Raw genomic sequence first — 17,338 nt, forward strand, 5'->3', positions numbered from 1 at the left:
GTCTGATTCTTTGGCAAATTATACTTACAAAATTATGGATTGATTTGCTTAGAACCATTCTATTGCTTAAAACAGGCTGAGAGGGAAGCAGGAAAAAAAGGGAGATAATTTTCAAGAAAGGGATCTTACACTTAACGATGTGATGCAACAAATGTCTTCTCCTAACTAACATTTTTTTTGGATTGCACTCATCATTTGTAACTGATCAGAAAGCATGAAAGCACTTCTGTTCACCTAACGCAGCATCAGCGGGTCTGTCCTCCAGAAATGTGATAAAACCGAATACATTCAATCTCTCTCCCTTCTGTTTATTTTCTTGCCGGTCTTGGGTTCCTCCAGCAGGCTAAAGGGTTTCCATGCTGAGCTCCCGTCACTCATTTTTCAACTGTTACAACATGGTTTTTTTTGTTTTGTTTTGTTTTGTTTTGTTTTTAATGACAGAACAGGTTTAAAACCGATGAAATTTATGGCATCCAAAATAATAAAAAGGAGATCATTTGGGTTAGGGTGTAAATTAGAGAGCTGTCGTGCGCTCAGTTACAGACAACCACAACAAAGCAAACATGGCAATAAAGTGAGTAAAATGAATTTTTTGGTTTCCCGGTGCATATAAAAGTTATGTTTACACTATGATGTAGTCTGTTAAACATGCCATAGCATTATGTCTAAAAATATGTACATACCTTAATTAAATAGCTTATTGCTAAAAAAAAAAAAAATACTAACCGTCTGAGCTTTCAGTGAGGCGTAATCTTTCTGCTGGTGGAGGGCCTGTCTCGGTAGTGTTGGCTGCTGACCGCCCAGGGTGGCGGCTGCTGCAGGCTGGGGTGGCTGTGGCAGGTTCTTCGAATAAGACCACAGTGAAGTTTGCTGCATCGATGGACTCTTCTTTCATGAAGAGTTTCTCTGTAGCATGTGATGCTGTTTGATAGCATTTTACCCACAGTAGAACTTCTCTAAAAATTGGAGTCCATCCTCTCAAACCCGGCTGCTGCTTTACCAACTAAGTTTATGTGATCTTCTCAATCCTTTGCTGTCATTTCAACAATCTTCACAGCATCTTCACCAGGAATAGACTCCTGTCCGGAAACCACTTCTTTGCTCATCCATAGGGAGCAACTTGTCCATTCAAATTCTATCATGAGATTGCAGTGATCCGGTCCCGTCTTCAGGCCCCACTTCTGACTCTAGTTCTCATGCTGTTCCCACCACATCTGCGGTGACTTCCTCCCCTGAAGTCTTGAAACTTCAATTAGTTTTTACATAAAAAATAGTATCTGCGAAAGACAAAGCCACAGCACAGTAAGATGAGGTGTGCCTTCATTTCATCGCCTATTCTAGCACATAGACTTCCTACATTGTATGTCAACAAATAAAAATATTTTTTTTCACCACTGGCAGTGTTAGAAATGGAAATAGTCCTTTTCATCAACCATTTTGGAAGATTAGTTACTTCATTAAACATCTACTCTCACTTCAGTCACTGGGTTTGCTCAGATTTGAAAGGCAGTATAGAGGAGAGTGAGTCAAAAAATGAAACCCCAAAACTCAAATGAAAAAAGTGAATAGTCTTTATTTCCTTAAAGAACTTGCTATGAAAAACAAAACGAGCACACACAATGTGATAAATGATGACAAAGGAGTGCCTTGCGCTTTTCTGTGAAACATTCATGGGTGACATCCATGACTATATTTACAAAGTAAGAATAAAACCATGTTAAGGGTGGAATTATTTTGTAACCTGTCCAATTAAACCCAAGTGTAATAACTTCAGATTTCTGAACTAAAATGATGGAAATGGTGACCATTCTCAGCATGGAACAACTTTGGACAGGTATGGGCTGAGTATTTTGTTTGCTAAATTTTACGAGTGTCTTATTGTCTTTATGCTTAAGAATGAATATTATGAATGATAACCAAGCAGGTGTGTCAAGCTGATCTTGATAACTTATATTCAATTTTAGCTACTGAGCCTGATTCTCACAGTCATTGTTGAGTAATTGATATGTGTGTGGGGTCAGAGTATAAAATATCCTGATGTGGGTTGAATGTAATCCCGGAGGACTGGCACATTCCCGTTCCAAGGACACGCACACTGTGTGATCCATTGCCGGAGTCAGAATGCCTCTGCATGGAGTCAGTTACTTACAGAAGAGTATTTTTTTTTCTTTCCTGGGGAGACTGATCCACCCCAGTGTCTGATACAACACTAGGCTCCTGGTCAGAAGCGGTCTTAGAAAGGTCTCCGTAGCCTGTGGGTGGGGGGAGCTTATTGCCGCCCTCTGCTTCAAGATACCATCGTTAGACAACCCCTGACGATTCTCCTCTCTTCCAGACAAACTGCCCAGATAGGAAGCATCTTTAGTAGAAACTGAAACTGAAAATCAAAGTGTGTGCCCTTGTGATTCTGAATGGCAGCTAACTTATGGAACCAAAGTTTGTCTCGTCTGCCAGTGTCTTACCAGTATTTCTGGTGTAGCTCTTTTGGCAACCCTGGCTGTCTCTGACGAGACTTCGGTTTTAACAACTCTGAGGGATGACCGCCCATCTGATGCCACCTCCATGTAAATCTTGAAGACACCACATAAACTGTATCTTAGATCCAACTGTTAAAATGTCAAACTTTGATGACAATTCATCCAGCTGTATTTTGGCTGGTGTGAGTATTGACAAAATGGGAAGAAATTCAGTTTATGTAGATAATGCGCTTCCAACAGCAAAAGGCCATGCTTTGCTTGATTTCCTTAGAATAACGTAGGGCTGGCATCTTCTCTTTCCTCTACAAGATGAATCAGGCTGTGGGGACGTGTTTTCAAAGTGTTGGAATGACCCAGAGGGGAGATCTCCATGCTGCCTTTCATTCTGATGCTGAAACATAGTTCGCCTGAAAAAGAAAGCAGCTTTCCGGAAAGCAATAAATCAGTTGTACTAAGTACCGAAGACATTGATACATATGTCCTCAGTTTTGTTTTGTTTTTTTAACACTCCTGAATCCAAATGACACTAAAATTTATTTTTTTTATGTAAGTTTGCATCACCATGCTTGTGTGTGTAGCATTCATGAGGAGCTGTCACAGGCAGGCAGATGTGGTTCCTCTGATAGAATTCATATCAAATTCGGGCATTTCTCTCATTCTATAATCACACCATGCACGCTGCATTGCAGAGTTCTTGGTGACACAAGAGAATGAGGAAGCTGAGTTTGAAATGGAAAGAAAACCCAAGAGAAGATAGTTTCCTTCATGCCGTGTGCCTATCCAGATTCATTCCTTCTTTTACTTGATAGTGTTAAATAATACGAAGAAGCTAGATTTCATCGGCTAATTTTAAACTGAAAATTTGCAAGCTTGCTCACCTATTTGAGGGTTCCTCTATCCTAAATTATGTGAGCTAGAGGAAACCCAGACTGTATGTTTACAAAAATAAAAGTATTCAACTCTGACAAGTTTAACGTGTTCAATCTTAATTTTCTTAATTTATTCTATTCATCAAGGAGCCATTAATATAAGCTTTTTAAATTTTCATTGTGAAATTTTATAATCAGTACCTTTCGGTAAACTAAAAAGGATATCTGATTTTCATACATCATTTAATGATCTATAAATGAAAAAAAAATAATAGAGAATTGAATAATAGTTTGAAGATCAGATTCAACTATTTAGTAATGGGTACATTTAATGGATAGCTTAAATCAGATATAACAAGTCCTTAAACAGATTTAGAATATTTCAAAGTTAGAACCATAATACTTTGCGCATTAAAAACATGCAGACATACACATTTTTGTTTCATTTATTTATTTTTTTTTAAAGATTTTATTTGAGAGAAAAAGCATCCAAAAGCAAGGGAGGAATGGAGGCAGAGGGAGAAGCAGACTCCCCGCTGAGCAAGGAGCCTGACGACGGACTTGATCCCAGGACCCTGGGATCGTGACCAGAGTCAAAGCCAGACTCTTTTTTTTTTTTTAATTAATTAATTTATTTTTCTTTTCTTTTCTTTTCTTTTTTTTTTTTTTAAAGATTTTATTTATTTATTCGACAGAGATAGAGACAGCCAGCGAGAGAGGGAACACAAGCAGGGGGAGTGGGAGAGGAAGAAGGCAGGCTCATAGCAGAGGAGCCTGATGTGGGGCTCGATCCCAGAACACCGGGATCATGCCCTGAGCCGAAGGCAGACGCTTAGCCATTGTGCCACCCACGCGCCCCCAAAGCCAGACTCTTAACCGACTGAGCAACCCAGGAGCCCCTACATGCACGTTTTTAAATGGAAATAGTCACAATCACTTACAGTCTCTAAAACAAAGGCATTGCCAAATAAGTATTTTTTTAATTTGTCCATTTAACTTATTAGTGTTTTATAAAGATCTTTCCAGGTGGTGGTGGTGGTTTGTTTTGTTTTGCTTTGTTTTTTAGTTGTTCCTGCTTATTCATGTTGCGCAGTTTAGGAAACTGAAACTTAAGTAACTTGTTCTAGGATTTAGGACAAGTGTATGGTGAGCTAGAAACTAAAGCCATACATAGTTGGTAACCCTGAACTAAAGTTCTGGCTTGAATCAACTTTCCAGGACACCATACATACCGATATCTGTAAATAAGCACATCTGCAGAGACAATCATTTGATTTTTAGAAAATACATTGTAACACAATCCAAACATAACACAATAATCCGTCTCCTCACCATTACTTCTTCAATCCTATTACAGTTTGTTTTCCTTCTTGTAAAGTGTTGTATTTTTTATTTTCTACAGGAAAATGCAGTTTAAAAGATAGAGGTCTCATGCCCTAACCCTCAAATTCCAGCCCTCCAACCTATATTCTAAATGGCCATATTCTAAATGGTCATTTTGTCTCTTGGTTTTTCCTGAATCACGTAAAATAAGGGATTGGGACTAGCATTAGAGTCTCCTAATCCTGGCCATGTATTAAAATCTGGGCAGAGTATGCTTTAGAGGAACCTGTGTAATAATGGGATGGTGGTTATTTAAGAAAAATCTTAGAAATGCCTGTGAACTTTTTTTTTCTTCAAGATTTATTTATTTTAGAGGGAAAGAGGGAACATGAGCAGGGGGAGGGGCAGACAGAGGGAAAGAGAATCTCAAGCAGACTTCACGCTGAGCAGGGAGCCAGATGCGGGGCTCAATCTCAGGACCCTGAGATCGTGACCTGAGCCGAAACCAAGAGTTGGACACTTAACTGACTGAGCCACCCAGGTGCCGGCATGTGAATTCTTTGAGGGAAATCATTTCTGGGATTTGCTTTCAAAGAGTCTCCAGAAAGACAGAAGGAAAGAAAAAAACGAAGGATAACAGAAGGAAAAGAAAAGTGAAGGAAATAGAAATGGGATCCCCCCCCCCAAAAAAAAACTAAGGAAAAGAAAAAAAATGAAACTTTTTGTAATATATAAAACAAGGTAGTCCATACTTGTTGACTTTGGTTAATTGATACATGTGATTCGTTCTCTATACATTTTTGTATGGTTGCAAATTTCAATTAAAAACCAGCAAATGCTGGTCAGGCTCCAATTCTTCCAGTTCTAGAGATTTTAATTCAATATTCTGAATCTGTGGTTTCAAGTGTGGTGTCCAGGCCACTGACATTACCTGGGCACTTCTTCGGAATAGAAATAATGGGAGTCTACTCCAGAATCCTGAGGTTGGGGCCCAGTGAGTAGTGTTTAAAAACAAAACCAAAAAAATCCATGTGACTCTGTGCATAAATTTGAGGACTACATCTAAAGTCCCAGAGTGATATTCTATTTTAGTACTATAGGTTATCTAACATGCAGGTAGCAGAAAGAACCCCCAGACAAGGTGATCTCTGAACACAAAGGCCCTACAATTTCATTTCAAAAGAAAAGCTGAAATTCAATAGACACTAGAATACACACACCTTACCTCTTGGATTTGTTTTGCTCTGTGCCACAGATTCCTCAAACAAAAATAAGGGAAGTATTTTCATTGAAGATTGAATAAGGTAATGCATATAAAACTTTAGTGCCTGAGATAGGAGCTAAATGTTATTTTAATTTTTATTTTAGTTTCTGTTGCTCATTTATATTACTTTGCAAATGTCCTCTGCAAATTTCACTTATAAAAAGCCTGTAAAAACCACTTTTTAGAAAAATTATATTTTGTACTTCCTAATGTGACTTACACTAATAAACAAAAAGTTGCTTACCTGTAATGAAATATACTAGTATTTTCCATGAATATTAACTCCTATGCAAATCAAATAACAGTAGGTCTTTGACCACGTTACTTTGGCAGACTTATATCAACATTTATTTCCTTCATGACTGTGAAGAATGTCAAGACCATTGGAATGACATTGTTCCCTGCTATGTAGGAAAGAGCAGAATTTAAGCAAACTGTTGTTATCTCAGTGAGCAATTCTGTAATTACCTAAATGGATTCACTTTCCTTCAGTACTGAGTCATGGATCATTATCTATTTCAAAATATTTTAGCTATACTCTTACATTTACTTAGAATATCTGTCTCTAATATAGGGCGATATGAACTCCTAGTTTAGCCGAAGACTACATTTTGATCATTAACATTTTAATGGTTTTTTCAGGTAAGTGTAGGATTTGGTTGTCATTATTTCCTATTTTACATGGTCTTTTAGTCTGTCATTAACCAGATGTAAGCCATTAAACTCTCTGGATGTTAAGTTTTTTCATCTGTAATATGAATGTTTGGCTGCATTACTCTAAAACCTAAAATGTTGAATAATTGTAATAAGCAGACACCTGGCTTTTTGTTGTAAATACGTCCACAACTCGTTTTATGACCTTTGATAAGTCATGTAAACTTCAATCCCCACATACGTAAAAGTGAGGATGAATCCAATGATCTCTGAAGTCTTTTTCAAGTCTGTGCCTGTGTATGTATCCACCTAGGCTCCCCCTAGAAAATAGACTTTGAGAGAAAGTTACAGATTCTTATAAGCAAATAATTTTGAAAGCTTTGGGAGCCAAGCTTCTCACTGCTGGTGAGAAGTTTTAGGTAAGCAGAGAGAGACTAGGGTGATCCATGCATGAATTCGTATTTAGCTCAATGTAGATCTGGATGGATGCACGGAGAAACATGCAGGTATATGTGCATGCATTAGTGAGCTCACGCACAGTTCTTTGTTCAGGCAGTGAGTGGAGCCTGGAAGCCACCAGACTCAGTGGCAGTGTGCACCCTTGGTGCCCAGACCTTGGTTTCTAATGCCATTAAAAGCAAATAAGATTCCTTGGGGAAATGGCTGGTTCTAGGACTCAGGCAAGAAATATGTAACATGAGCCTGGAACATCTGATTTTTCCAGAAAGTCAGGAAGTTCTGAAAAAAAAAAAAGCCCACAATCATGGGATTATGTCAAAGGGACTCAGGAGCTTCCTGAAAGAGCTGCTGATGGCCAAATATGGAACAATTTGAACAACACAATAGAGTAATATTGGACTGTGTAACCCAAAGTATAAAATATCCTCACACCTATGCTGATACAAAGAAATGATGGAAGAAAGAAATGGGGGAGAAAAGACAGACCTCTCCTGTAGAAGGATTACGAGTAATTTATATAAATACTCCAGTCTCCAGAGGGGGAACATAACTCCCTTCTCCTGAAGTGTGGGCTGCTAGTGACTTCTCTCCAAAAAGGGCAAGAAGATAAATTTACAACGGATAAACCAGAAAAAACCTCTCTGAGCCAAATGATCATAATCAGCGACAGGTAGTCATGTTGATAGTATGTACTATTGATAAAGGATGGGCATGGCACATTACCTCTGTGGTCTTCCTCCCCAAAACCAGTCACCCCAATTGAACCATGCAAAAAATTTTTGCATTCCCAGTTGAGGAACAATCTACAAAATACCTGACCGATCTACTTCAAAACTGTCAAGGTCATCAAAAATAGTTTGAGAAGCTGTCACATCTAAAAGGCTAGGGAGACGTGACAACAACCGTGCAGTATCCTGGATGGCTTGCCGAACCGACAAAGCCGCAAAACGGACCCTGGGTACCAGCTAGAAAATCTGAACACAGTATGAACTTAAGATTAAAAGAGTATATCAGTATTGATTCCTGATAAATGAACCAGAAGGTAAGATTTTGATAATAGGAGAAACTGGGTGTAGAATATGTGGAAACCTTATAATCTATCCCCAATATTTTGGAAAATCTAAAAATATTCCAGGGTGCCTGGGTGGCTCACTTGGTTAAGCGCCTGCCATCTGCCTGAGTCATGATCCCGGGGTCCTGGGATCCAGTCCTGGGTTGGACTCCCTGCTTAGCGGGGAGTCTGCTTCTTCCTCTGCCCCTTCTCCCACTCGTTCTGTCAGTGTTTCTCACTCTCTCTGTTAAGCATCTTTAAAAATATTCCCAAATTAAAATTTTGTTAAAAGAATTTAATATTATAGATTTAAATCAGGATTTGTAATGTATTCACCACTTTGCAGGATATCAAAATTTTTTCTGAATGTTTATTGTTGTATTTTTTCACAGAGACATTATTTTTGGGTATTTAAACTTCTCCTAGTTTCAAAGACCAGACATTAGTACTGTTTCAGATACTGGCTTCGAGATATGAATGGGGGTGGTTGAAAATTACAGTTTTGTGTTTAAGAGGCTTTGGGTATCTTGATAATATGTTCCTCTGAGGAAGATAAGAAAAATGAGGCAACTTCCCAGTGTGCGAAAATTGTCCCTCCAGGATTGCAGACACATCGGGNAAAAAAAAAAAAAAAAAAAAAAAAAAAAAAAAAAAAAAAAGAGGCTTTGTAGGTATCTTGATAATATGTTCCTCTGAGGAAGATAAGAAAAATGAGGCAACTTCCCAGTGTGCGAAAATTGTCCCTCCAGGATTGCAGACACATCGGGAATCTGGCTTAATGCGAGATGTGCAAGGATTTTGAACATTTTCTGTACGGATGTCCCATATTTCTATTTTTAACTTCACTCATGACTGTGTTATCATTCCATTTGGCTTTTATTAACCATGTTCTCTATGCTTTGGAAGAGTGACGTTATTGCAAATTAGCAACTGCAAAGATTAGTGCTAAACTGTACATAGATAATTGAGAATTAAGCAATAATATTGTATTCTAGGGATGAGTTATTTTTTTAAATGAAAAAAAGTAGTGATTTCCCTGGCTTGTTTACAGTAGTAGAGCACAGCCGGTTTGCTGGGACACTTCCTACATCCTCTCTGCTTTCCCTTCGCAGCTGACAGCTCTTCCGCTCACCTCTCTCTCCCAGACAGCTTGCCTTAGGTCTTAGTCTCGCCTCACCCCTCACTTTCCCTACACTCTCCCTCAGGGAAGCTGATACTGATAAGTCAGCTTTGACTCTGAAAAAGATTGATTCACCATAGGGTGTTCATTTCTCCTTTACACCATTCTTCACTATATTGTTTGGATGTACATATGCAATTATAGTAACATAACTAGAAGAGAGGAATGTGATCATTATTGTTAGTGGCCTTCTTTCTTAATCCAGTTAACACCTCTCCCAGAATTATTCAGAGAGGGGATTGGTTACCTCTGACGATCTGATTCCCTTACCTGCCCTCTATCTATTAAAAACAACAACAAAGCAGGATAGCTTGCAAATTTCCAGTGGCTCAGTTCCAAATGATGAAGAGACATTAACATTTAATGCATTCCTACAAACTGCTTGGTGCTGCTCTACCTAATAGATCAGTGGAGTTTAGGGAACAGGTCAATATGGTTGTAATAATCAAGTGTACCAGAGTTTATGGTGGAGAAAACTTCCGTTTGTTTTTTTTTTTTTAGTAAAAATATCGTTTCTGGGGTATGGGCTTTTGATGACCAATGTTAAGTTCCCCATTAATATCTAGTCAGTTTCTAATGTAGAGTCTTCGTGGGGTACCTCGGTGGCTCGGTAGGTTAAATGTCTGCCTTCAGCTCAGGTCATGATCTCAGGGTCCTGGAGGGAGCCCTACATTGGGCTCCCTGCTCAGTGGGGAGTCTGCTTCCCCCTCTCCCTCTGCCCCTCCCCGCTCCCCCTGCTCATGTCCACTCTCTTTCTCTCTGTCAAATAAGATTTTTTCAAAAGTCTTTGTGATTGTACATATAGAATAACTTTCAGGAATTAAATCCTTATTGTTGACCTGATAGAATCTCAAAACTTGAATTTTGTTTGAAAATCCTGTGAGACCTCTCTTTCCAGGTGGATAGAAGTTCGTCTTATCTGGGATCTCAATGGAGCCTAGAACAAATGAAGCCATCACTTAGCCCGGAGATAGGAATGTCCAAGGAAAAGTCACAGAGGGGTGGCCCATGGGAAGGGATCAAGGGATTAAGAATAGTGATGAAAATTAAGTCCAGACATGAAGATCAACTGTTAGGAAAGATCAGTTGCTAGGAGTTATTAGACACCTGGATAGAGTCCAGTAGACAAGTGTGGCTGAAAAGGGATGTTAAACATAAGGGGGGAGGAGTCACAATTTATAGGAATCATGCCTTGCAAGAGAGACTGGTACTTGACCTGTTGTTTGTACCAGGAGCATCAGGAGAAGCCCCTCCTGCCCGAATTACAGACAGTAGGAAGAAACCAGTGTCTGTGGCAGCAGCTCTCTGTTGCCCAGGGCACTTTTCCTGAGGAAGCAGATGTGGTCTCAGACATACAAGCAGGCTGTGCATTCGGCAATAAAATATTGGAGCCGACACATTTTAAATGGTAGCGGAAAGTGACGTGAGAAAGAAGACCTATTTAGTTGCCGTTAGAGAAGGAATGTGATGCAAGCATAGGCCATAGTAACAGGCAAGACTTCACATCTGAAAACTTTTTATTAAGGAAAACATCAAGCTGTGCTCTCTGAAGTTCTAGATTCCCAGAATTGATTCCTCAGTAAATGTGACAAAGTTATAAAGGCTGATGTGAAATTGTTCTGTTATATAAAGCACAGGAAACCTTACAGAATTAAATACAAGACATGTGTTTTTGTTTGGGTTTTTCTCCCCCCCCGTTTGGAAATTTGGTAAATAAATTGCCAATGCTTTTTATAGATCCTGTCCCATAATCAGAATGCATTCAAACAAGAGAGGTCAGTAGGCGGCTTTATGATTTGTGGCAGCTGCATATATTTATAAATAAGGAGTCCTTCAACTATCATGGAATGATGGAGGTTAAAATCAAACTAGCCAGCTGTGTCCTGTATCACAGTTGACAGCTAGGGGATATGTTGTTAGTGTATTCCTATATGCCAAGAATTCTCAGACTTGTCTAGCAGTGGAATTTTCCCATTCAAACAAAGCCTTTTGTGTAGCTGCAATGTATAAAATGGATAAAAGTGGAACGCTTTGATTGAAGCTGGTGAGGGTGAGAGGTAGAATTTTGACTACTTCGCCTCCCCATCAAACTCTGCCGTGGTACCAAGTAACTCAGGGGGATTCTGGGATTCTCTGGAATGTACACAACTTCCAGCTCCCAAAATACTGCATTCGTGTACTACAATTATTTTGTTGCATGTCATTTGAAAGCCATTGGGAAATCATTGAATTTCTCCCCACCCCACTAATTTTAGAGAGAAATAATGGCACATGGTAAAAATGCAAATCTAAATAAATAGGAAAAAAATTATACAAAAACGAGGCTGCTACCCATGTTATTTCCCTGTCTCCCAGGGAATATTTTTTATAAATATTAAATTAAAAAAATAAGTTTTCCCAGATATATTGCTTTGTACGAATCTTTCCAAAAATATTCCATGCAAATGCTTGCAGACATATGTGCATATATACACCCCATGCCCCATTTTTTATATGAATGAGAAAGTAAAAACCATACTGACTTGTACTTTGCTTTATGTACCTAAGAATAAATATTTGAGTTCTCTATGTATTTGGGTACATGCTTATATCTATTAAACATTGCATAAAATTTCAATATTTGAATGTTAATATTTTACCAATTAACAGACTGTCCATTTTTAGACTAAAATATTTATTACAGTGATTTAATGACCATCTTTCCAGAAATATTTGCAAATGTGTGCAAACAGTTATGTAGGGTAGAGTCCTAGAGGTGTATGCTGGAGAGTTATTGCAGAAACGCCCTCCAATGAGCCGTGGAGACCCACATCCACGGTGATGTGAGAGGGAGGAGATACCTCCAGCTCCCCCAGCACGTGTCGGATCATCACGTCTATTTTATCTCTGCCAGATATCTGAAAACACTGCATCATTTTTTATTTTAAGTTGCATTTTCTAATAGCTAGTAGACTGGGTGTATTTTCATATATTTCAAAGCCATTTCATTGATTTTTTTATATAAACTGCCTGTTCATGTCAGTATCCCAATTTCTAATGAATTTATAAGAACCTTTCTAATATTAAGAAAACTACCTCTTTTTATATGGTTTAGAAAAAAGTCCAAAGTTTTCTTGTTTTTTAAATCGTATTAAGTTCACATTTAACATTTTCTCTTATGGTTTCTGGTTTTGATGTAAAAACTAATTGAGTTCTTATTAATGTCAGACATTTTTTGTGTGATATCTAGTGGCCCAGATAAAATGAACCATTGAAAGAATTTTCCTTTGCTTCTAGGAAAACAGGACATAATTTGGAGTAGTAGTGTTTCTTCCCTTTCAGCAATGAGAGATCTATATAGTCTTTTATTTTTTCTTTCTTCATTCATGGTTGTGAGTTTCATGGTGGAGTTTAATAGTCAAATTTGTGTTTGCCATCATTTTTAGTATATTTTATCCTCCATTTTACAGTATGTTTATCACTACAGATTCATAGTTTATTGAGCGACTTGAAAATAATGCAATTTTATATGCCTATGTAGATTTAGATCTGTATGCAGGAGTGTGTGTGTGTGTGTTTGTGTGTGTGTGTGTGTGTGTGTGTGTTGGTCAGTGCGGGGAGGAAGGGGCCAGAAAATCTGTTCCAAGCAGCAGTAAAGTTATTAACTGAGACAGAAATTTAAAGAATCTTGTACTTAGAAGCATGTGTGTCCTGGTTATCCATTTCTATATAATAAACTGTCACCAAATAATATGTCATCATTTGTGATTTTGGTGGTTGGTGGGCGGAAGTAGGTTGTTGTCTGTGTGGCCCCTTATATACATGGAGCTGAAGCTGGCACCCTCAGAAAGCTTCATGACCCCCGATCACTTGGATTGAGATGGCTGGACTGACGAGAATGGTCCTGTCTCTCTGTGTGACCTCTTCAGGTGACTAACTTGACCTCCTCCATAGCCTGATAATCTCAGAAAAGTTGGATTTCTTACACGGTGGCTTAGAATTCCAAAAAAATTCTAAAAGAGAAAACCTAGACCTTGATTCTCAGTGAAAGGACCATCGGAGGATTGGGGATCATCTTTAATCTTAGATGCCATGTAATGAGCAGATATTACTTTGGATGTTACTTATGACTACACACACACACACACACACACACACACACACACACACACGTTCTCTGCTCCACTGCACTGAATGTAACTCTGCGTGCACTAAAAGCATTTCATACCCCTTACTCCATCTCCTCACAGCTGTACTGGATGGCTATTATAATCCCTCCACCTTCGTTGTTGTTGTTGTTACATATTTGAAAATAGTTTGTTTTCGGTTAGGTTGCTTAAGCGTTAGTGATACAACTGGAATTTTAATCTAGTGATTTAAGAACTTTTTACCCTGGAAATTGCTGGGATAGTGTGATTTTTTGAGGAGGGGGTTGGGCAGGGAATGCACCTAAATGCTCATAGATTCACAGAATCATAGAAATGTTGACTATGGTAGAAATTTATGGATTATTTTAACCTCATTTTTTCATGATAAAGAAATGGGTTTTCAGGAAAATTAGACCTGCAGCGTGACAAAGGTCAGCGGTTGCAGTCGGACAGACATGACTTACAGTCCTGGCTCTGTTCTTTCTCGCTGCGAGCCTCTGAACACGGGCAGCTTCAGTTTCTCTGTCTGTTGCAGCATCAAACCTGCCCCAAAGCTTAAAGGCTTCACACAACAAAGGTTTGTTATGTCTGTGGACTGTGTGGGTTACCTGGGAGGTTTTTCTGCCAATCTCACTTAAATTTTCTCAGAAACTGCTTGTTTGCCTGAGCCCGAGCTGAGTTGTCTGGAATCTTTGCGCTAGTGGTCTTCCATTGCAAGCTTCCTCACTGCATGGCACCCTTAGGGTCCCAGAGAGTGAAAGGCAGAAGCTGCATTCCCGTTGAAATGAGGCCCTGGGACTCCCCGTGATGTTACTTCTCCCACCATCTACTAATGAAACACCAGATTCAAGGTGGGGTGACATAGGCTTTACTTCCTGATGGCAGGAGCTCCAAATAATAATATGTAGCCATGTTGCATCTACAACGGTCTCTAAAGAAACCCAAAAATGTCATAACAAAAAGTAATATACATAAAATGCCTACTGCAGTACCTAGATTTTCAATACGTTTTCAACAAATAACTTGCTGTTTGGGGCTTTATAATTGTTATTTTTTGAGGCCTTCTTGATGACCAGTTTTTGGCAAATTCAGTTTGTAATCGAATTCTATGACACACAGTTGTATTCTTCAGACAGTGGCTCTGGTTGGTACGTGTTTCAGATGCCGCTTTAAAGTTAAAATTAATTTAGTTTTGGACTGCTACCTCCTGTTCCTACCCCTAAATTCCCCATCTCCCTTATTCCTTGGTTTTCTGTCTAGCAAATACTCCCACCTCACGTAAATACACATTCATCGATTTCCTCTCACTTCTAGGATGTGATCTTCAAGAGATGAGCAACTTTGTATGCTTGCTTTCCTTCTGGAACCGGGGGGACTAGAAACTAACTGATAGGTAACAGGTGTTCGATAATACATGTTGGGTGAACAGATACCAGAATGAATGATTCCACCTGTTGCTGAACCCATGCCATGTTAACCAAGAGTGGCAGAAACAATTGAGCATGGCCGACGTGGATTTTCTTGTAAAGCTGAATTAAAACTTGTTTAACCTCAGTAGCTTTTTGAATATTTGGTTTTCTTTTGCTGACATTTATATTTCAGAGAGCCCTCCCCACCCCCAAGGGAAAAAAGTCACCACTGAGCAACTCATCATTCCTTTGAGTATTTTAAACTTTCCTGAAATAAGTCAAATGCATCATAACCGCAGATAACTTTCTTTTTTAAGCATAGTGGTTTTTTGTTTGTTTTTTTGTTTTGTTTTGTTTTGTTTTTGTATTTTTTAGCTCTTGCTAACTGTCAGAGAACTTGTATGATATTCAGGAAACCCCACCAATCCTAATAAGCCTGAGTTTCCTCTGAAATACTGTAATGACTGTTTTCTCTTTACATACTTGTTCAAGGAGTCCGATTTGGAGTGATTGTTTAAAAGCATCTATGACTAATGATACCTTGTTATAAAGGGCTTTTTTTGTGTGTTGCAGTTAATATAGAAAGCAGGGTGGATTACTTTGCTTGAAATCCAAAGTGAAAACCTAAGAGGCTTCATAATAACATAAGATTCTTATTTTAAGTCATTCTCAGTGGAAAATACTACTTTACTAAAGTCCCTCTCTTTAAATGGGACAAAATGACTTAACACAGAATATGAGATTTCAAGATAAATATTGTATAAATACTATTTAATCGCACTTTTATTAATTTAGTTGATGCAAGTGAAGATAATTGATCTCAGTAAGCATTAAACCTTTCAATGTTAATTAGGCCTTTTAATTAACAGACATTAAACCTTTTTAAAGTAAAGAATATAATGTAAATATATGCTTTTTTCATGCATTTTTTCCCCTAAAGAGTCTGGAGGGTTCTTTGAAAGTAAAAAGGTCTTTAAAGAGTGCTTCTCTGTCATACTTAATATTATCCTAAAATATTATCCCATTTATAAATTGATCTCACTTGATTTGAATAGAAACAATGAGGAAGGTAAAAGTGATATTATCGTGTGCATTTTTCAGACGAAATTGATGAGATGAGGCTCAGAGAATTTCCATCACACATGCGAGGTCCACAGCTGGTGTGGGGCTCAACAAAGACTAGAATCTGGGTGGTCTGCCTTCTCCATGGGTTCTCCTTCTAGAACCACAGCCTCGACAGCCTCGACACTCGTAACCTGAGACTTCATAAAGTCCCCACAAGAACCCTATAAAGTAGGTGCTATTAGCCTCATTTTTCAGATGAGAAGATTGAGGTTAAAAGGGGGCACATAGCTTGCCTTAAGGTCCTAGAGCTGACCAGTGGCAGAATGGGCAATTGAGCCTAAGTTTTTCTGCGTCTGTGATGCATGAGCTTTCCTTCATGCTCCTTAACCTTCCTTGCTATGTTACACGGACACTCACTTCCATTAGTGTTTTCAGGACCTTACCAAAACCATCATTGCACCAAGATTAAGGGCTTGAGCTGGTATGGAGTTGTATATGTACTGTCTATATATCACCCTTCCTCCTCCAACTAGCCATCTCCCTCTCTCTTTCCTGGTTTTTGTGGTTTTGTTTTTAGAAATTCTTAACCTCTGTACCAGCTGGTGCCAAATGGAAGATGTTGATGTGCTATGGTGTCATTTGCTCCTTTCCCAGTTCAAGGTGCTCACATTTTTATTCTGAATGAAATTACCTCATTGATTTTTCAAATCCCATAAAGTAGAAAGCCTAGGACAGTGTGAGAATTCACCACTGGGAGTGAGGACTTTAAAATGATTTGTGACTGTTCTTCAAATAGAACAGAGGGGGTTAGGAGTTATTTCCTGTAAGGATGATGCTGATTTTATCTTTTTAAAAATCTTGCCAGAATAGAAGCTATATTCATTCTTCGCAAGTCAAAATACCTTTGTCATATATATGGGTGCTAAGATTCTTTTTTAAATCATCTTTCTGAGAGTTATTTGGCCAAGAATTAGAAATAGACTACATTTGTGAATAAGTGGCTATTGGTTCCAGTTACTCAGTTTGAATTCATTAAAGACAGAATGAACTAGAACGCCCTATAGTTCTGTTCTGGAGGCCATGGATTGAATTAGCATAGAGATCAAAATAACAGTTTTCCTTTCAGGTAGAGAATCTAGTTCTTTTTTTTTATATACACTCCTTGTTCTATTAAGTGGTTAAATATATATCACTTTAATTATACTGGGATTAATTATTTCAATGTCAACACATTAATTCTCTAACATTGAATTAGAAATAAGATGAAATTTGTTAAGAGCTTTTACTATAAGAATGCATCTGAAGGATGGTTAAAGCTCAAGGTCATGGACCTAAAGGGGAATGACTAGGGCACACAACATGACCCAAAAAATCATGTTTAATTTAAATCATTACATAGTTATCAAATATGGACCTTTAGATAATTTAATTGAAAATACTTATCTTAAAAAAGGTCATTT

General features: G+C 38.4%; 1 protein-coding gene across 1 annotated transcript in view; it reads left to right on the forward strand.

The window, feature by feature from the left end:
• PCDH15 (protocadherin related 15) overlaps positions 1-17,338 on the forward strand; it is a 1,685,023-nt gene that overhangs the window by 219,283 nt on the left and 1,448,402 nt on the right. The window lies entirely within an intron of this gene.

This window comes from Ailuropoda melanoleuca, chromosome 6, assembly GCF_002007445.2.
Source record: "Ailuropoda melanoleuca isolate Jingjing chromosome 6, ASM200744v2, whole genome shotgun sequence".
NCBI classification, from domain to species: Eukaryota; Metazoa; Chordata; class Mammalia; order Carnivora; family Ursidae; genus Ailuropoda; species Ailuropoda melanoleuca.